The sequence below is a fragment of the Ammospiza caudacuta genome, chromosome 19, assembly GCF_027887145.1.
Source record: "Ammospiza caudacuta isolate bAmmCau1 chromosome 19, bAmmCau1.pri, whole genome shotgun sequence".
Lineage (NCBI taxonomy): Eukaryota > Metazoa > Chordata > Aves > Passeriformes > Passerellidae > Ammospiza > Ammospiza caudacuta.
This window is the reverse complement of record NC_080611.1, coordinates 9,980,788-10,002,635: the sequence shown is the minus strand read 5'-3', so window position 1 is coordinate 10,002,635 and position 21,848 is coordinate 9,980,788. Positions and strand designations below refer to the sequence as shown.

General features: G+C 38.9%; 1 protein-coding gene across 2 annotated transcripts in view; it reads left to right on the top strand.

The window, feature by feature from the left end:
• PRKCA (protein kinase C alpha) overlaps nucleotides 1-21,848 on the top strand; it is a 142,682-nt gene that overhangs the window by 60,942 nt on the left and 59,892 nt on the right. The gene's annotated exons all lie outside the window — the stretch shown is intronic.

The window sequence follows — 21,848 nt, the reverse complement described above, 5'->3', positions numbered from 1 at the left end:
TCAGTTTTAAATATAAGTATGGGGAAATGTTGAAGAATTGCGAAGAATTTTTTAAAACTTCCATTTTAATACATTTCACATAATTTATATTTAGGTGCAGAAGAAAAATGCTAAAGTTAGAAGTGTAATTAAGTTAGGAGTGTTGAGTATCTCTTGTTTAGCTGATACAGACCTTACCAATGAAACTGGTGAGGCAAGAGCGAGAAACCAACATTGTTCTTCATACATTTGCTTTTCTGAAAGTTCCTGATTTTTTGAAGCTTTGCAGTGGGGCATTTGCTCTGTAAATGTAGCTAACAGCTAAAGCAGGCTTTTGGAGTTTGGCAGTTGTGTATTTGAAGTGCTTGAGCTGCAGAGAGGCTGAAACCCAGGTCAGCCCTGCATGGGTGATGTCTCGATGTCTTCACCCCTCATCTGGCTGCAGATTGCTGGTGGCAAAACCCCTGTTGGGCCCAAAGGGGCCACAATTTCAGCAAAGTCTGGACAGTTAAAGAATATCTGCTGAATTCCTCGTTGTCTGAGTACATACCTACAAGCAGTGATTTGTGGATATGAACTGTATACCTACCTTTTAAAATCAGAAAATAATTTCTGGTTTACTTTGGTCAGTCCTAAAACCACAAGGAAAACAACCCAAATCTGGTTTGAGCTTAGTGCTCATTTGTGATGTAGGATATTAATGGAAGTTATTCTTGATTGAGAGGTGACACTCATGAGTGGCTCTGCTGTGTCCATAATGAATGGTTTGGCTCTTAAAAGTGCTCTTGATTATTTATTTTTTTTACAAGATGGCTCTTTGGGGTTGTTCACCTGAAGTTCAGAAATGAGAACACACATTTGTGTGTGAGACCATTTAATTTTACTGAGACTGTTTTCATGGTGACAGTCTGTGACAGGTTGTTAATGGTCTTTAATATTGCTGGCTGCATTTTGTGATTTGGGGTTTTGGGCTCAGTGATTAAATAAATCAGCCTAATGTCTTGCTCCTGTATTTGGGTTACCAAATGATCAAATTCAATATTTACACAGCAGCAATAGCTCAAAAACAGTTTGAAGATTAAGAGCAATTAGAAAATAAATATGTTTTATTAAAACTGTGCTACATTAGTGGGTACTATTACACAAAGAGGATTGTAGAATATTATACTTTAATTTACTGAAATGTTTGACTGTAATTTCAACCCTTTTACAATTCAGCAACTGATTCCTCTCCCAGTTGCTGCAGGCTTTGTTCTGAAATGTAGTGTGCTATAAAGCTTAACATACCATTTAGCAGATTTTTAAATATTAAACCATCCTTTTCTAAATTACTTTGTGCAGGTGCACAATTAATTTGTGTACTCAAATGCTCCAGTGTTACCTTTCCATTAATTGTAAGACTAATACTGTCATTAATAAAATTAATTTTCCAGAGTAATAATTATAATAATTACAGTCATTATATAATAATAATTGTTGTGTATCAGAATAATGTTAAATTATGGTGCCCTGTACTTTTAATATAAATGAGGCAGTCCTTGCAAAATAATGCCTTAATAAAGGTGAGTGTAAAAGAGGAAAGCTTAGAATGAGTCTCTTCTTGTTTTACTCAGAGTAGCTGAAATGTGAGGTTGAAATGTCTGTTTGTGCCAAAAGGAAAATAATACTTGGGAATAAAGTGCTCATCCATTGCAGTGCTGGTGTCTGGAGAGCAATACCCTGTTTCAGTGAAACAAGAAGTCACACAATCAAAAAATTGTGCATTTCCTTATTACTTGGCAGGGTGTGAGCTCTGGTTTCTTAGCAAAAGCAGCTCAGGAAGTTGTTTTCCTGCTGTCTGACAGCTCTCAACAGAAATTATTCATTTTCTCTTTATGGCCACCCCTTTATGGTGATGCTGAGGGGAATTTAACAGCTCCTGCTGCTGCTGCCCTCAGAGTCACAGAAAGCCTCAACTCCAGTTCAGGCGCTTGCTTTGGGAAGATGCTTGATGTTCTTAAAACTATCTTAAGTCATACATGAAATACTTTAAACTTTGGTAAATCAGTGTAAAAATGTAAGAGCAGGCTCAGAAATGGAGTGCTGCTGCAATGAGCTTTGTTAAGATGTGTGCAATGTTAAGGGATTATTGGTCAGTTTATTGAAAAATGGAGTTAAATATTTGTTTTCTTTGTTAATGGAATTCCATGACCAGAAGGTGTCTTTGTTATATATTAAAATGTTCCTAATTACATGCTGCATGTAATTAAAAAAACCCAAGCATTATTGAAAATAGTGTTTGACTGTATTTTGTGTTTCAGTACAGGTTTTATAAGACTTTGAGTGCACAAGAACTCACAGAGCATGGCCTCTGGATCAGCACTGTTTCCCTTTCAGATTATAATAATAGAGAATCCAAGGGAGGATTATGAGCAAAATAAATAGAAATTAAAAAGTGAAAATCATTTAAATGAGAGTGAGTGACTCAGGAGAGAGAGGATGTGAAATCTGACTGTGCTTGGTGAGTTTTTAGCCTTTAAGCACCTTGGAGAGAATGGATGGGAAGATCCAGATGTGTCCTTACATAAAATCAAACAGTAAATATTTTTTTACCCTCTCATCATTGCAGGGTAACTGAACCCAGGGATGTCAAAGGTGACATACTGCAATTTCCAAGTCAATTATCCTCTTGATAGTGAATTTTTTTTGGGAGCTTTATTCTCTTAAGCAGATTTGAAAGCTCAGTGGGAATGTGAACAACTGTGAGGTTCTGTGGGATGCTGCAGGAGTTGGGTGTTTTCATCAGTGGGTTGGGTATTGAGATAATGCAATTCTGGAGTACAATATTTCACATTTTTTTCTATATGTTAAGATATAATTTATTAAAACAACAACAAAAAAATCACTCTTGAGAGGAGGAAAAAATAATAAGAGAGCAAAAATAAAAGTAAATCAGTGTGATCAATATTTTGGATTTTTTTATGTGTTAAGATATTTATTAAAAAACCAAAAAAATAACTCGTGAGAGGAAGAAAAAAATACAAAAAAGCAAAAATAAAAGTACATCAATATGATCATGAAGACAGAGGAAACTGAAGCACAATTTTCAGTGGATCATAAATTCCCTGCTGGCCCCCTGTGCACCCCTGGTACAGAGGTACAGATATGACAGAAATCATGATTCTGTTTCTCAGGGAGATGTTTTATGATCTTAATTTGGAATTTGGGAAAGAACTGAAGTTTTAAAGGTCTTTAAAGCACAATCTTTGAGTATTTTTTTTGTCCTTTTAACTGTGCCCAGGTCTCTTAAGGGCATTTTGTGACAAGGGACAAATAACTCCATAACAGGGCAGGGTTTGGGTGTGGTGATGGGAACTGCTGCAAGGGGCTGCCAGTAGAAGAAATTCAGATTTTTTTTTTCTTGGGGTTTCCCTCTCTCCTCAGTGTTGTGGATTTTCCCTGAGTGCTCTGTGGGGAGATGGGACGTGAGCTCTGTGAGGCTCCACTGTGATTTTCATTTGATGGTTTCTGTGATTCTGGAGCTGGGAGGAGAAAGATTGACCCTTAAAAATTCATGTGCTGGGGGAGCAGTGGGAAACTCTTAATTCAGAGATGCTGATGCTCAGAGTGGCACAGGGGGCTGGGTTTGCCCTGAGGCTCAGGGGGTGCTGATGTCCACATTTACTGCACTCTTACACTGCTCATTTCATGGCTGGGGCTCTGAGAAAAATGATTTGAAGAATCACCTCTGTACTAAGCCAGAATAAATTAATATAACTGGTCTGCCCTGGAGGGCTTAGGTGTCTTGACCAGATTTCTGTTCAGTTCCAGGAAATGCTGAAATTTTTTTTTTTTCTGTTTTATTTCCCCCACTGGCATTTAATCTTGTTTCTAGATCATATTTACATGTAGGAGACTGGTTTCAGCGTGGAAAAAGAGAGCTGCTTGACTGGCCTAGGGAATTAAAAAAACAAACCAAACTCATGAGAAGAAAAGGCAGTAACTGGAAGCGCAGTATTAAGATTTACTATAGAACTAGTTAAAGAGGGATTTTAATCAGAAAGCTTTGCAGTCTTTTTCCAAGAATAATGAAATGCAGCAGCAGGGCTTGTCTTGATTTGCTTTTAACTCTGTAGTTGTTTTTTTACAATGGAAAACAACTGTTATAAATGTTGGGCATTTTGAGACTGGAGCAGCAACAAACATAATTTGATAAAATATTATAGAATCATTAAATCACTTAGAGTGGAAAGGATCTTGAAGATCATCAAATCCAACCATATCTCACTAAGGTTTGGGGGAAAGGTTCATTGCTAATCTGAATTCTGAGTAATAGGCAATCTTGTCCCAGAAATATTTTCTTTTTAATTAAGATGAAAACCTTCTTGCTTCATCACAAAAGATACACAACTGCAGGGAGGCCTGGCAAGAGGCAGTTCACTGCTTGCCAGATTGACAAAAATCTTCTCTTTAAAAGAAGCCTGTATGAATTTTTGGAAGTGATTCTTAAACAGCTCTGATGCAATTTTTCATTGCATTCCCTAAACAGAAAATTTAAAGCCCCCTCTATTTACAGATTAAGGAAAGAACTCAAAGTGTTTGCATGTCTGTGGCTTCTAATTATGATAATTATTAATCACATTGATTTTGTTTGTAATAGACATCATTAGATGCAGGCAGTAGGTAATATTCTTAATAAAAAGCAATTACAATGCAAACATATTTTTGTCAAAATATGGTGTTCCTTGCTATATTACACAGCTTTTTCCCCAGAAGCATCTCTTGGATAACAAAATCAGCATGATCACAGTCAGTGCAGTAAGTGATACTGAAGGAGCTGAAAATTTGTATTCTTTCTGTTATTTATCATAAGTGCTTTAAAACAAATTTTACAGGACAGCAAGATAATTTTTCTTACAAATATAAGCATTTTCTTGCTTGTGGTTATCGTGACTTTTGAATCTCTGAGGAGTATCCAAAGCAGTTTTTGGAGAAATAAAGGTTTTGTTCCTATGGTTTTGACTTCAAAGCCCTGTAGTGGGGGAAAGTTGCTTGGAATTGCAATGTTTAATTTTTTTTTTCCATGGTGCCGTGTGACAGTGGCTCATTACAAAGTGTGGTTATGCTGACAATGAAATTCCAGTTTGAACAGAATCGTTCCAGGGGTAAGATTCTTTTTAAAGGAAGGCAGAGAAATGTCTGTGCATCCTGAGAGGGATATATTGGGCTCGTTTCCTCCGGCACTGGGAGGAGGTTCTGGGCACAGAGGTTCAGGAATTGCCCATCCCTGGCTGGACTGAGGGGTTTGATGCTCTCCTGAATGAGGCTGCAAGCAGCTCCCCAGGTTACCTGGAAGCAGTTCTTGTGCTGGAATGTGTTTGAATTAATCATCCCCCTAGAAAACATGTGCACCTTCTATTCCTAAATTAAAGCACAGGCTCCTTTTATTGCAGCTGAAATGGCTTTTAGCTCCAGTGAGCCATCCTCAGCAAAAGCAGAATTAAATTGCGAAGGAACAGGTTCATGAACTTTTATCACTACTGGTACTTCCCACCTTTTCCCTGCAGCCCAGTCTCCAAACTGGCTCTGTGTCCATCTGCATGGAAATTCTCCCTGCAGTGTGAAAGGAGCTGTGTGAATCCTCTCCTTGAGCACCCCATGGCAAGGAAATCCATGGTGGGTGCCTGCCTTGCCTGCACAGTGTGGGGCTCCAAGGAACATTTCCTCACATCCTCCAGTGCAGCCCTTCAGGCTTTCAGTTCATGCAGTTTGGGCCTGAGATGCTGAGAGTGCAGTTTAGATTTTTGTTACAGCCTCTGAGATTTGAAAGTTCATAGCTTTTCATTTATAAAAATATATTTTTTTGTTTTCCCAATCCAGAACGGTGCGAGTGCTGAATAGCTGCATCATAAAATTTAGATTTTATATTTTTCTTTCTAGCCTTTTCCTGTGCAATATATAATACAACATAGGTGATGTTGGTAAGAGTTAATCACTGAACAGAGCTCTGCTCAGACAGTTAGGAAATGTATATAAATTATGAACCTAAAAATATCCCTGATTTTCACAAGTTAGCACTGCAGAACAATTAAGCAGTGGGACTATAAAAGGAGAACTCACAGTAAGTTATTCCCAGTAGTAAAGAGAAATCTTGTGGATGAGATGCAGTTGTGGTGGCAGCAACTCCTGGGTGCTGATTTTCACCATCAAAACTCTATTTATAAACTCCCCAAATTGAAGTTGGCATGATTCCAACAGCACTTATTTTCCAGTTGTTAAGAGTATATTGAGTTTTGTGCAATTTGGGTTGAGATTCATTATTTCCAAGTCAGCTTTTGTTTCCCCTTGGCAAAAGTCTCTTGTGTCAGTCTTTAAACTCTGTGTAAATGTGCTGATATTTGGATTTAGGGGGGAAGAATTCCTAAGAATTACTAATAATCTGTTTAATTACATGAGATATCATGTGTAAAATGCACCATAGACATTTCTATCAGGTTCCACCCCCAAAACTATGTGGGTTTTAAAATAAAGAAGAGTGACTATGGCACACTGAACTCAGGAGCTAGAAGAGACACAGACAGACCACTGAGAGAGAGCCTTGCAGAATGCTGGCAGTTTTTAGCACTGTCTGTTTGTTGAGGTGGCAGTTCTTGCACCAAAATTAGATTCAATCTTAATTTGGCATAAAAGAAGTGGGCTCATTTTGAAAAGCACTGCAGATCCCATATGCTCAGAGTGATTTTAATGTGTCACCAGAGTGTCCCCAGCTCTGGGGATGGCTGGGCTCTGTCCTTGGGGTGCTGCAGGAGTTTGCTGAGCTGAAGTGGTGTGGCCTCAGCTCCTTGGTGTAAATCCCAGCTCCAGGGAAGCTCCTCTGGGGGTGGGGAGAAAAGAACAACTTGTACTCTTGGGAAGGAGCAGAGCTCTTTTATGGAGGTGCTGTGACCCTGGAACAGAGAGATGAGAGCAGGGAGGGGACATGGGGACATCCTGGCTGGGCAGGGAGCAGCTGCCACCCCCTTCCACTGCAGCCCCATTGCTCCGTGGGCTGCTGGGGGAGCATCAAGGAACCAAACAGTCTGGTTTCCTTCCTGGCCATTGCTCTGCATGAGCAGGAGCAGTTTGGTTTCCTTCTTGGCCATTGCTCTTTTGTTTTCTCATTTTCACTAATGTCCATTATTTGGGTCGTACTCTGAAGAGATCCAGATAGCTCACGGATTCTTTCTTCAGCCTTTGGGGTATACAGGATTTGTCTTGAGGTAATCAGTGACCTCAGGGAAGGTGTATTAAGTGTTATCTTAATATTCTGTGACCCTGGAACAGAGAGATGAGAGAGAGAGGAACAGCAGGGAGGGGACATGGGGACATCCTGGTTGGGCAGGGAGCAGCTGCCACCCCCTTCCACTGCAGCTCCATTGATGTCCATTATTGGGGTCATACTCTGAAGAAATCCAAATAGCTCACAGATTTTTTTTTTCAGCCTTTGGGAAATACAGGATTTGTCTTGAAGTAATCAGTGACCTCAGGGAATGTGTATTAAGTGTTACCTTAGTACTCTGTCATTTTATAATTGATCTGTTTTTTCTAGCAGCCCAATGAAACTTGATGCAAACAGATTTTAAGGCAATGGAGCATTACCTGTGCTGAAAAACCAAATCCTGATGCTTCTGCTGAAGTTAAGACGATGCCAGTCATGATTCCCTCCATAATTTGATTTTTGCTGTTCCCTTGCAAATAAATTACAGTGGCATGGCCTGTGTAATTAATGAACCTCGGTCCTTAAAGTACCAGCGATCAGTGCTGAGCTCATAAACTAAAGGCAGAAGCATATCATAAATTCTGCTAATGAGAACTTAATTGATGGAAAAGTCAGAGATTGATTTATTCCTTTTCCTCTGTGTCCCCATGAGAACAGTACCTGCTGAACTGAGGATGAAAGAGATGTCTCAGTGTTGGGAACACCATTGTAATCTGTATCAAAGCACCTTCAGGTCTGTTTCTATGGCAACAGGAGCATCAGACCAGCAGAGAACGGACCAGAAAGGAGATAAAAGCCTCTGCAAAAATAGCTGTAAGAACTGTCTGCATAGATTTGGCTACTTTTCTTGCTTTTTTTAGAAAAGAAAAAAAAAGCCCCAAACTTGGAGTTTTTTGAAAGCTGGTTATTATTTAGGTTAGAACCTATTAACAGTGAAGTACTGGTAGAATGCAGCAAATTATTAACTTCAGGGACATTAAAGAGTTTATCTAAAAGAAGGTCTTAAAACTAAACTTAAGAAACAGTACAATTTTTAAAAGCAATTTCTCTGTAACCCTTCTTGAAAAGGCATTTTCTGAATCTTAAGGTCTTCATTCTTTTTATAAAAATTATAATAAGAAGAGAAATTATCCATCTTTGGTCTGCAAATAGCCTTTTCTCCTATCCACCTAATTGCTTTATTATCATTAAATTGAGCACTTGGTGTCTAATTACAATGCTGGGAATTGTAAATCACAGACTGGAGTCCATGGGGTCAATATTCTTCCTTTTGTGTTGCCAGAGATTGGGTAAAAATACGTGAAAATGAATAAAAAGCTTTTTGCTCCATCTTTCAGATGGACTTTGGTCATTCCAGTGGGAAAAGTGGCCTGGAAAATCACAGACAGGTGCAGTTTGAGAGTCTGATTTCTTGGAATGAAAAGCAAATGATGATTGATTGGACAGGGACTCCAGTGAGCACCAGAGAATGGTTCCTTTTAGGGTCTATGTACAAGCAGAGATGTATAAAAATTCTGATTTACCCTGTCCAAAAATAGGACAAAAAGCACCCTGACTGCAGAAATGAGGTTTGAGGGAGTTGGGAACAGACTGGCATGAGAATATATAGAAAACCTATGTTAAATAGGCCATGCATAAATACATGGAGTGTTTGTGGGGAAGGTTCTTTGTTTCTTTGTCTCAGGTTTTATTCTAAAATAACTTTTCCCCTAGAATCATTTGAAATCTGCGTTTATCCCAAATTATTGTTTCCTTCCTGCAAAAATTAGTTGTGTTTAATTAAAGATAATTTGAGCCCTACAATCTTTCCATGCAGCAGCAAGAAGACCTGGGCATTCCTTCTTATAGATAACTTTGTGAAATTCTTTCTTAGTCAAAATCCAAGGTCTATATTAGTACCTACAGATTGACCTAGTTATGAGTAGAGAGATTGGACTGTCAAATCTGAAACCTGAAGTCCCATTCTTCAATGCATATTAATGATATTCCCTTTTTAAAATTATATTAAAACTATATTATTTTTACTTCCCTTGAGAAAGAAAAATAAGAATTTTAATAAGAAAAGGCTTTGATTTTTGTGGTTATTCTCAGATTTTTAGGGTGTTTCTTTTGTCATGTTGATCTTGTTCTACCAAAATTCAGTTGTCAGTTTTGAAATTTAATGAAGTCAATACTCTGTTTTAATATCAAATAGGAGTCAAAATACTTTGCTATTTAGACTTTGGGAGAAGCAGAACCAAAATAGATAGAAGGATAATAAAAAAAACCCCTAAACCCACTAGAAATAAAGCAGTCCTGTAACTTTTAGGAGAAATGTATAAATCCCTCAGAGTTCTGTTTAACATCTGCTACTTGTCTCTCCATGTGCCAAAAGCATGATTGGACCATTCAGGAAAATAAAAAGAACTCTGCAATCAACAGACTTTGTTCAATATTCCTGCTCAAAGGGGACTCTCCATAAATAATATGAAAGACTTTGGTCAAACACAAATGGGTTTATATTTAACGTGTTTTATTTAGAAACCTGCCCACACAGAGGTAAAATTAAGAGAAATAGAAGTACACTTTAAATTGCTGGAAGCGCATTATAGAGAGGGGTAGAAAATGTTCAGTTCTCCCATTCCAGACTAATCCTTTGCTCTTGTGTGAGAAGGTGCAGCTGTTTACTGATCTTACAAGCTCAAATCAAATCAAAGTGATTCCCAGAGCTTTGTGCTTGGCAGCAGCAGAGCCCAGGGTCACACGAGGAGAGGCTCCAGCACAGACCCCAACTCCTCCAGGCTCCCCCGTGTCTAACTCGAGTCACTTCAGTCACACAGCACTCCAGAAATGGCTCCTCTAATAAAACTTCATTTTCAAGTCGTTCTAAAATAAAGGAGGGAAAAAAAAAAAAAGGGGGAAAAAAGGAGCATTTTATTTTCTCTCACCACAGCCGTCCTTGTGCTGCATTTCATTTTCCTGTCACTCTGCTCCTGTCACAGCCCCTCCCTCAGGTTCATCACTGCTTGTTTTGCCAATAATCTTGGGATTCTCTCCAAGAATTTGGGTTATTACTCACTGCAATAAAAGACCAATGCATCTTAATCAATACAGCCATCCTAAAATTAAACATTTCCTGAAGTTGGGGTTCAAAAGGATCACATTAAAAATCAAATTCCTTCTTCAAAATAGATTTTTTTTTTGCCTTCTCAGAACGTCATGCACGAAGGTATCTGGAAGATGAGATTTATTTTTTTTTAATTAAGGCCTTTTGGCAAAATGTGCCCTGCTCTAAAGGGGATGTGGAATTCCTCCTCCATGCACACGCAGGCATGTGCACACAGATATTGTTCATTTTCCATGCTCATTGGTGTTTGTGTTCCCCAGCAGAGCCAGCAGGAGCTGCAAGGAGGCACTTGGTGCTTTTGAAAATTAGGCTAATAAATCAACACCTGATGTGGGAGTTGGTGAGGTGTTCTGTGCTGTTCAAAATACAAGATATTTACTATTTGCATAGGTTTTTTGTTATGCAGTTGTGTGTCTACTTGTGCAGAAGTGTCATATATCTAAAAGTATTTATGGCATATATTTATTCTAAAAACATTGCAGCTCCACAAATATCTGGGTGGAAAAAAACCTGCACTACTGAAAGTTATGTTGCTCAGCATTCCAATTTTTTTCCTTGACTTGTTTGTCAAGGGAGAGCTCAGTAAAAATGAGAACTGCTCTGGATTGCATGGCCAGCAGCTGAGATTTGCAGCATGTCCTGAATGCAAGGTACTGCTTTGGAAGTCTGGAGGAATTCAGGGAAAGGTCTGGGAAGCAGTGGGTTTCCAGGCTTTTCTAACATTAGTACAAAATTTGCATCTGAGTCAGTGGGAGTCTTTGGTGCTTAATGAACTGTGCTTGATTTACAAACTTGGTATTTAAACTGTTTCTTTAACGCAGAAATAAAGAGTGTGTGAGATTTACAACTGCTAGAAAAGCTCCAAAGATGCCAAATAAACTGTGCTGTATCTATTCCACTCAGAGCCCTCAGGAAAATGTTGATTATACAAAAGCGTTCAGTGCATTTCCTACAGAATCCCAGGCAGGAAGAGCTCTGGCTCTGGTGGTGATGGCACCAACTGCTGGAGAAATGATAAAGAGTGATGCCTATAAAACCAGATAAAAAATTTATAGTTCATTTAGTAGGAAATGGAATTTGAGATGCTGCTGTGGGTTTAGGGTGTCCTCCCACAGTCCTTGGGATTTGGGAGACTCAAATAACCACAGCAAGGAGAAATTTCCTCTGCAGGTGCAGAGCTGGGCTCTCTGTCCCTGCAGTCCCCACCATCAGCTGGGCATTTGCTGCAGTTGATTTGAGTAAATGTCCCCATCATCCCCATCTTTTTTGCCTAAAATACAGAGCTCAGCTGCCTCCCCACATCTTTTTTTTATAAGCTTTGCAGCTTTTGTGTATGTTTTATTCATTGTGATTAAAAAGAGGTGCAGTTGTAAATAAGGCCAGTGGCAGGAAACTGTTGGTTCAAAAAGCTTCCTGGAATAATAATAATTTCAAAAAAGCAGACTAGGGAAAACAGCTTTAACTGGATTTCTCCAGTCTTCCCAGGCTTCTGCAAAATCATCTGAGTATAGCCAGTTTTTAAAAGACTGTTAATGTTATTCTGACTTAAAAGATGATAACTTAGAAGTGAAGTTTGTCAATAAAGGGAGAAAACAAATAGGTAGTAATTGAAAAAAACAAAGGAAAAAAAGAATTATGTCCTTGCTAATGATAGTCAATAATTAGATCTCCTTAATGGATGGGTAGAATAATCTATTTAATTGTAACTATAGTTTGTGATAGATTACTGTGCCTTATTGTATTATGTCCCTGTAATGAAAGAACCAGCATTACTTTTGTAGTAAATAAATGTTTCTCAGAATGTATTTTTCAATTTTCTCAATTTACTCATAATTTATGTAGGGCCTTGTGAAGTTTTTCCTTATTTTTTCTAATGGGACTAGTCTTTTAATCCTTTCATAGAAATTGCCCCAATTTCTCAGTTATGCAGCAAAGGTTTTGGCCTTATATATTTTCAAATATATGCTGCTGTTTAGTGATTTATCCTAACACTGGCAAGTTGAAATGTTCTTTATCTACAGCCTAATTAAACTAAACCATATACCATCTGTGTCTAGTTCAATTAAAACAAATTGGACAGATTGACCTCCTTAATACTCTTCAAAGCATTTTATTAGTCTGCAGAGTCCCTTCAAGATAACTTGTTACCTCCTGAGACAATACTTGCTGTCTGCTTGGAAAAAACTGGGGGGGGAAATGCCAGTCTGCATGAAAATGAAAAAGAAATGTTCATCTTTCCATTTGAAACCAAAGAGAAATGTTCATCTTTCCATTTGAAACCAAAGAGAAATGTTCATCTTTCCATTTGAAACCAAAGAGGAATGTTCAGCTTTCCATTTGAAACCAAAGAGGAATGTTCATCTTTCCATTTGAAACCAAAGAGAAATGTTCAGCTTTCCATTTGAAACCAAAGAAAAGAGTAAAAGCCCTGTGGAGGAACATCAGGTGGAAGGGAACAGTACAAGCAGTCTTTGACACCCTCCTTTAATGGGCATTTCTCCTCAGCTTTTATTCTCTTTTAGGTCTTTGCTGTGGGGTTTTCCTGGTTTGTTTGTTTGTTTTCAGAGCTCTTTGGGCAGGTGAGGGTGAAAGAACTCTCCACAAAGAATAACAAAGCTGCCCTTACTACAGACAGAATATTTTACTTGGCCAGCAGAAATGTTCCTTTTGTATCTTGACTTGGCAAATGCTCTATGCTTAAAAAGGGGAGATATGAAAATCCTGACATATTTAAGTGTTCCCTCTGTAACTTTTCTAATGAAAATCAATAGTGTTGAATTACTCCAGTACATCTGTGTTTAAGGTGGTATCCTAAGTTTTATTCCTAAGAAGTGATTAGGAATAAATGATTCCTAAGTGATTTCTGGGCATGTCCTCTTGATGAATAGCAGAAGATAAAATCAGTAAAGTGTGGGGACTGCTGATGGCTTTTAAAGTTATGACCTGTCTGCATTGACTGGTGGTCAGATGTAATAGTTCTTTAATTCTCTGGGTAAAATGAAATAGAATTTTTGATTCTTCTGTTGTGATTCTATGGATTTCACTTCAGTGGATGTTGGTACTTTTGGTTTATTTCAGTGTTTGATTGCTCCATTAATTCAGTTGTGAACACAATTATTTTTAATTGTTTGTTTCCCCATTGAGCCCTGACTCTGCCCTCGTCCTGAATGACTGATCAGGAATTCCTCTCCAGTACAAAGCCCCTGTTTGCCCCTCTCTGGCCATGCAGATGGTGTTTCATTTCTTGCTGGAAATGGTCTCTGCAGAAGATGCTGCCAAAGTCTCTTCATTAACTGGCTGGCAGAAGTTTTGAGCAGTTGACCAACTTTCCCTCAGATGATAAAATCATTTTGTTTGGCAAATCATTTCCATGTAATGGCTTTCAGAGCTCCTTTGCAGCTCTCCTTGGAGGGATGAGAACTGGTGAACACAGCAATGTCAGGTCTTGTTAACAGGAATGAATTTCCTGAGATTCTGAAACTTCTGTTATTCATAGTTCGTCCAGGGGAGTGAGTTAAAAATGGAAAAGAGAAAAAAATTTTTTATTCTTCAGATTAATTAGTTGTAAATAGCTCTTCATCAAACTTCAAGAAATGCCAGTCTTAAGCAAACATTTCTTTAATAGCATGGTTGGGACTAAAGAACTTTGTGCCTTGTGCTGCTTTACTGAGTTGGGTTTTCCTTTGGGATATTCTCTGCCCTGACCTTGCATAAACTTGCTGCTTCCAGAATATCCTCTGTGATCATATCCTGAGATGCTGAGACTGTGCAATAATATTCCTTAATTTTCCTTAAAACTCATTTTAATGATCTTTTAAAATAAATTGAATTACTCTGGAAAAAAAAAGGAGAAAAAGAAAATATATTTTTGTTTGTGATACAGAACAGCAGAGAAGACAAGCAATAATCTTTGCTGACTATTTGGGTGATTCAGTGAAGGCTGACTGAGCATCTGTTTAGCAATTTGAAGTTGGAGACAGCTACAAAATTTGTCATCCTGCAACAAAGAGGGATATTTAATTCCATTGTAAATATGTAAGATGTAAATTTACTAAAGCTCCATGTTACTGTGAGTAAATTGAGTTTGAATTCATTAAGAACTTTGAAACAATCATCAAGTCAGTAATGAATCATTAACAAATGCAGGGGCAGGCTTTCAATATTAGGCCAGGTTTTGTTGAGGCTTTGCCTCTTGTTTCTGGTTTTTGGGATGAAACTCTCTGTGTCCTGTCAGGGGACTCAGTGCATCCTCCAGGTTGGATTTTCCTCTCAAGCCATGTCAGAGCAATGATTCCATCTGCTGCTTTGTGCTCCTGATGTTTCCCCAGGGGTCAGGAGCTGGGTTTGGCTTTGTCCTGAGCTGGGTTTGGGTTTGTGCTGAGCTTTGACCCCCTCAAACTCCCCACCCATCACATCCCTGCAAGGAAAGGACCTTTCCACACAGGTATTTTACAAATTGCTAATTAGACACAGAGGAAATGAGTCCTGCCTGGGTCCCACAGGAACCTGGAGAAAATTCCCATTCTCCTGACCCCAGATGGGATCTGCACCCCCTGCTCTGCAGAGCTCTCTGCTTTCACAGGGCTCTGTGAAAATAAAAGATCTTTGCTTCTCAGCCTCAGGAAATGTTTATGGGGATTACATTTTCCAGTTGGAGATTTGGAGAATGAGGTTTCTGGTGTCTGACATGATCTCAGTTGCTCGGAGCCAGGAACACCAAGGTTGTGTTTGATCCCTGTTTGGGCTGTTCCCTTTGGGACTCAGTGATCCTTGTGGCCCCTTTCACCTCAGGACATTTTGTGATTCTCTAATCGAGGAGAAACCCAACCCCTTCCTTAACAAGGGCTCCATTTGGGTTATTGCACTGAGATGTTTCAGGCGTTTATTTCAAGGCCATGTGAGAAGCCTGTATCTTTGAAAGACACCTAATATTTAAAATCAGTGTTCTAGGAGGTCCTGAATCCTCAAGGGACAGATTAGCAAATTCAAGCTGAAATACTGCAAAATTTAAAAAAAAAATCCAGAAAGTTTTTTGTCTCCTTAAAATAACCCAGCTGTGAATCTGGAAGTATGTGGTACTAAGTGTTCTTTGTTCAGAGTTTAAAAATAATTCAGAACCCCAGGGATCTGGAAGCAGATGTCTGCTTCAGGAATCATAAGGCTCCAAAACTGGGAGTCTCTCCTTGTCAGCATACTGATTTCAGAGTTGTGTGGCACCCACCAATTCACTGGGAAAGTTTCTTTTTCCAGTGGTTAAAACTTCATTTTCAGAGATCAGGGGTGTGGTGGTGGCTTTTTAAATTTGTTCTGAGTGCTTGGGGTAATCATTGCTCCAATCTGATCCAGCATCCTCAGATATGTCACAGAATCGTAGAATGGTTTGGGTAGGAAAGCAGATACATACATATACATATATATATATATATATATATTTACAGAAGTAATCCAATCCCTATAGGACCTGCTCTTTCCATACCACTTCCTGTGGCATCTCCAAATTTCTGCTTCAGTTTTCCTGTCTCTAATTAATTTCTGTTCCTTGTTCCTTTGCCATATTTCCCCCCCAATCCTGTCACATTCAGGGACTGTACAGAAATATCTATCTGAATGGAGGAGTTGTGTTTCAAATCAATATTGCCATTTAACCCTGCATTTCCAAAATAAATTACCACTTTATTGGATTGACTATGTACTCTAAACTCTCCATTTCATGATGCTCTGGGCATGATAAGTAAACTGGTAATATGTGAGCACAAATCCGTGTTTTATCAAGGAGCATTATAGGAAGCTTTAGGGTAAGGATTTTTGTTTCCTTTTCATCAACACCAGATTAATTAATACTTTCCTGTAGAGTTTTTCATCCACAGCTTTTTTCATTTGTTAACCTGCAGTTTATGTAAATACAGTTCTCTGCAGAGGAGGTTTTAAACATATAATCTTACTTCATATTCAGCATTCATATTTTGGGCTTTATTTCACTCCATGAATTCAACATTTCTTTATTTAAGAGAGAAGGCTTTGATTTTAAAAAGTATTTACCTGCTTTACTGATTAGCCATGAGAACATTTTTCTGTTGGGTTTAATATACTTGTTTAGTACAAGGCAGGCAGAAAAACTGCTTAATAGTGTTATGTTAATTATATTCTGTGTGTTTGTTGGAAACCAATGCTTTTACAAGAAGTGGATTGCTGATTCTCTGTAAAATCAAAGCTTGACTCACTGATTGATAACCTGATTTTTAAACTGAGGCCTCTCAACCATGCCATATTAAAAAATTAAATCCCACAAGTTTGCATATTTTAAGAGACACTTGAGCATGTCTTTCTGATTGTGAGTGTTGAGGCTGAAACCTACTAAAACCAGAGTAAAAAATGAAATTATTCAGTCAGTCAGAAGGTTGAGCTGCATCAGGAGCAGAAGTCAGACACGAGTGGTGAGTGCATTGACAGAGGAGCTGGTAGGTAGAGGAAAAATGATCAGCCAAGTGCTGGATAAAGTCACTTGAACAGTTTTAAGTCTGTATTTTATTAACCTATGGATCACCAGTAGACTGTTGGTGATGAAGTGCAATAATGGAACAATGTCATATGTAATAGGGAAAAAAAACCCCAGAGATGTGGGACTTGAAATTAATACCTCTCCATCACAAGAACTGCTTGAGTTTTATTTATGGAGCACTTGGGGATTGTTCTTTCTGCAGGGTGAGGCTTCAGGTGTTTTTTCTTTCTTATCTATAATGCAGTGTCATACAAAAAATAATAAGGAAGAGAATATCTGACTCACGGCATCTGTATTTATCTGTGAAATAAGTGGCTGTTGCACAGATAAATGTCATATTTGATCAAACCTGTTGTAATTCTTTATCTAAGTCTTAGGTACGACTGGTTTGCTGATAGAGGACTGTCAGTTGCATAATGTCAAATCTCTGCAAAATAGTTCAGTGCCTTCCAAATGGAATTATTTTGTTATTGATTAAAAAGAAAAGGTGGGAGACCTCTATTTTGCATTTTTTAAAATGTATTTTTGGGGGTTTAAAACAATGGTTGACTGCAAAATCTTCCCCAAACCCCCTGGCTATGCTGGGAGTCTGATGTGGCATGTCAGAAACCAGGTTTGCTGTAACCTTTGAGGCTGCCCAGATCCCTCTGTGGGGAACATTTCCACCGTGTCTGGCACTGACTAATCATCTAACTGGATTGTGCTGAGCTGGATGGTGCTGCTTTCTGTTGGACAATTTATTTTGCTGCTTGACAGGCTCAAAATTTACTCTTTTGCTGAAGAACTTATTGAAAAAAATGTTGTTGCTGTGGTAATAAAACATGTCTAAATGCTTTAATACATCTTTACAGATAGTTCATATAATACAGGGATGAGAATATGCCTGCCTATATAGGGAAAATTCTGTGGTTCTTTAAGGTGCTTCCCCATTAATAACAATAATAAAAACAATAATTAATAATACTACAGCATAGAGCTGTGTTTATACTTCATGTACCTAAACTTCTGTTAAGCTCTGGTAACAGATTTTCTCTTGATGTTGTGTTCTTGCTGCAGAGTAGCCTCATTTGTTTTGCCTGACAGGAAATATGTAAAAAAAAAATAAAAATAATAGCACAAGACCATGCTCTGTCACACTTGAAGTAGCCGTGGGAGTTGAAGGGAATGAGACTTGATAAATTAATGATGCTGAGTGCTGAAGGCAAATGGGGAAGTGATGAATGGAAGGAGAGAGGTGCCAGTCTCTGATGCTGTGATTGACAAGCCAGGCACAAAGGTAATGGCAGAAACTGTGGGCAAGGGGGAGCAGGCAGGGAATGAATTTAAAGCAAATTGGTGAATTTGGGACTAAAAGTAACAGTGGTTCATGGAGACACATTTGTTTTAACCACTTTTAAAGCCATGTTTATTTATGGCTTTAAAAGTGGTTAAAGATGGAGATGGTTATCTCCCCATCTTAGGGGAGATAATACGATTTTGTAAACACTTAACACTATAATTATTTTTTATATCTTGTAGCCATATTTCATTTTACTGCAAATTTGATTTGACTTTTCTAACGGATATTTTTTACGAAACTTCGTTTTTATTTCAGCTTGAACTGATCTTATTTCTGAGCTACAATTTATTTTTTTCTTAAATAATGCATTTTTATAGATTTCTGTGCCAGATGCAGCCGGTCACGATCAGCTGTGGGATTTCTTGTGCTTTAGACTTTTGTCACCTTGCTCACAATAACCCAGGGCAGGTTGTTTAATGTTAAGTCAAAGCCTGTTGCAATGCTGGGGGAGACTCTTAAGGCGCAGCAATAATAATTGGCAGAGGTGCAGGAGAAGTCAGCCTAGGCTGGGAATTGGCTTTGATTGGGCTTTGATTGCATGTCAGAGTGAGTCCACATCAAGGTGGGTCTGACTCTCACCTCGCCCCACGTGTACCCTGAGATGGGCATTGTGCTGCTCTGGGTGACAGCAGAAATGCTGAATTAGAGGGGCTTGGTGCTGCTGTTTCTGCTGCCAGGTAAATTTATCTCCTTGTAATGAAGGGCTGTTAGAAATTCCTGGAGCCAGAGCATCTCCAGAGCGTGGCCTTTCCTTTCTCAGCAGCTCATTTGCAGAAAATGCTTGAGCAGCTCCCTCTCAGCAGCTCCAGCCCTGCAGTGCAGGCAGAATAATCCTCATTTGTGGGGCAGGATCCCAGTTTGTGGGATGGATGATTTGTGCCCCGTGGCTGAGCTGAGGTTTGCCCTTCCATAGCTCATGTCCCACATTATTTGTCTGGAATTAATCCCAGGGGTGGGAGCTGCAAAGTCGGGACCACTTTTGGCTTCAAAAATATGTCAGATTCCAAAGGCACCTGCAAAGGCTGAGTGTGCTGGAGCTGAAAAGTGCTTTGTCATTGTCCCTGCCACTGTTTCAAGGCATTAAAACTGCCCATAAATCTCAGAAAAGGGCAGTGGAGAGAGCTCTAACAAAAATCAAAGCAGCAATAACACTTAGGTGTGATCTTGAGGGAACAGGAATGTCCAAAATGTGGGAAAGAGGTTGAGATGCTGATTTTATCTGAATTAAAAAAAAAAAAAAAGAAGAAGATAAGATATCTGTACCAGGTATTGTTTTCTTTTTGCACAAGCACTCTCTGAATTTGATGGGGATGCCCTGAATCTGACTGGAAATGCAGCAGTCACATGAGGCTTGGTCCTACACCTTTGTGTGCTCTGTCCTTTCCACTTGCTGAATTTATGGATTTCCCCTGTCCCCTCTGATCAGAGATATGTCACTCCTGGATCAGAGAGACTAAAGTTTCACACCATGGTTGTAGCTCTGCTGTGCAAAACCTCTGATCCCTGTGCAGCACAGGGAATAAAATGCAGTTAAATATTGTATCTGCTTGATGCACCACATCTTTGGTTTATTTCAACAGATGAAGCTTTTAGTGCAAACTTAAAACCCATCAATTAATTTATTTTTATAAAAAACAAAGGCCCAGTGAGGAGCAATGAACAGATTTTTTCCTAAGTATTAAATTCTCAATATAAGCTGTAACAGAAGGATTTATATCAGTATTAAGCTTTGTCATGCTAATTGCATTATGTTGCCATCTAATAATTTAGATTATGCACATTGTAAAAGTATTATCTGAAACCATTTGTTGTCTCTGAAATGTGAAAGTTCATCTGGAGGGCACACATTCTGTTTCTTGGGTTTGCCTCATGTAATGGTGAGGACATGTTTTCTGAGATGAAGTGAATTTTCTTTAGGACCCCTGAAATTGTAATTTTTGGGCTGCTAATTCATTAATATTTGTTTTGTGTTTAGATTTTTCTATCTTGTACACATAGTGCAGTCAGTCATGGAAGCATTTTTCTCCCAGAAGTTTAAATTTAGTTTAATCTCCAACTAAAAAACCGCCTCCAGCTGCTTCTTGCTTGGCTGTGGGTGTCCAGACTGTTGCCAAAGTGGCCACCAGAAAAGGCAGGAGGGAGCCCTGAGTGCCACCAGTGCTGTTCCTGTGCTCCTAAGGCCCAGCACCTGACCAGTCTTAGCAAAACTGGGTTTCAAAGGTGTTTTCTTTGCTCCTCGTGGCAGTTTTTTACATATTTATCATAGCAGATTTTTCTTTCAGCAGGATTAATATTATGCAATTCCATTTGTACCTGGGATTAATTTTAATAATTGTTTTGGATGCAGCCTTACAAAGGCTTAGCTGGCAGTGCTAGAAAAAGCCTCTGTTAATCTGCAGATTGGTATTACAGAGGAAGAGCAGTTTCTTTTCTTCTTCTTTTAAAAAATTACATTCCTTGCAGATGAGGAATAATGCCCTCACTCTGCTGCCATCCATGCAAGCAATTTTCCTGGGTGCCTGCTGTAATCCTGATAAACATTGCTCTGGAATACCTTTTCTGAATAGAACATAAGATCTTCCCAATTTTTTATTTCCTCCGTGGCAATATCAGCCTGCAGAGCTCCCAGCTAAAGGCTGAATCCAAGTGATAAATGATGCAACCAGCAGACAAGTGTCCAACCTCGTGCTGGCAAATTAATTACAGTTGTAATTACAGTTGTCATTGCAGGGACTCCCAGGATGTGTTTGGTGACTGAATTTTGTCAAATGAGGATGGAGCCAAAATGACACAACTTTCTCCCTTTTTAAACAGAACAAAAAACCCAATTTATTTATTTAATTAAAGCTTTTAATGCATTTTCCACTCTCTTTTGGGGTTTTTTTTGGTCTGTTGCTCGTGCATATATGTTTTCTGTATAAAACAGACCTGGTAGCACTCAAGAGGATGAGCTTTAGCAGGGATGGATGACAGGCACAGCAGCATTGAGGACACCATAAATTTACACTGACTGGGAGCTCTCAGGCTGAGGAGGAAAGAGGAATGTCTGCTGAAGAGTCTTACTTGACCTGCAAAATCAAGATCTGTTACAGTCAGTGTCACAGATGAGAATTCTTGGAGAGTTTGGCTGTGGTTTTTTAGTTTATGTTCCAAATAACAAGGAAAATGAAATATTTATAAAGGTTCATGTTGCCCTAGTGTGGGTGAGCACTGCAGTGTTTTCTGCAGCCAGATCTTCATCATCAGAGGCTCCTCTGAGGGATGTTCTTACCCACAGAGTCATTTCTGAGAAATAAAAAGCAGGAATCCAAACTCGCCTTCCCTTTGCTGGGAGCACTGTGCCAGCAAAACGTTTCTGTGCAGGCTTCCTTCCAAACCCCGAGCCTTCAGTGTAATCTGGGAAGCTCCTTCACCATCAGTAGCCTTGAGAAAAACACTCTCATCAAAGAAGGAGAAGGAAAAATGCTTATTCCTGAAATTCATGGCCATGGATTGGTTTTGGGATGGGCACACTCGAAATAGCTGGGGGAGGAACTTTCCATGTTACTAAATGGTTTGGTGAAGCCTTTCTATATCTCCTGTTTTTTTCCCCTTTGAAGAGGGCAGAGTTAATTGCCAGACATTAAATATTTATAGATTTCATTATAATTCATTGTAAATGCTGTGAGGACTTTTCCTGATGCTGTGA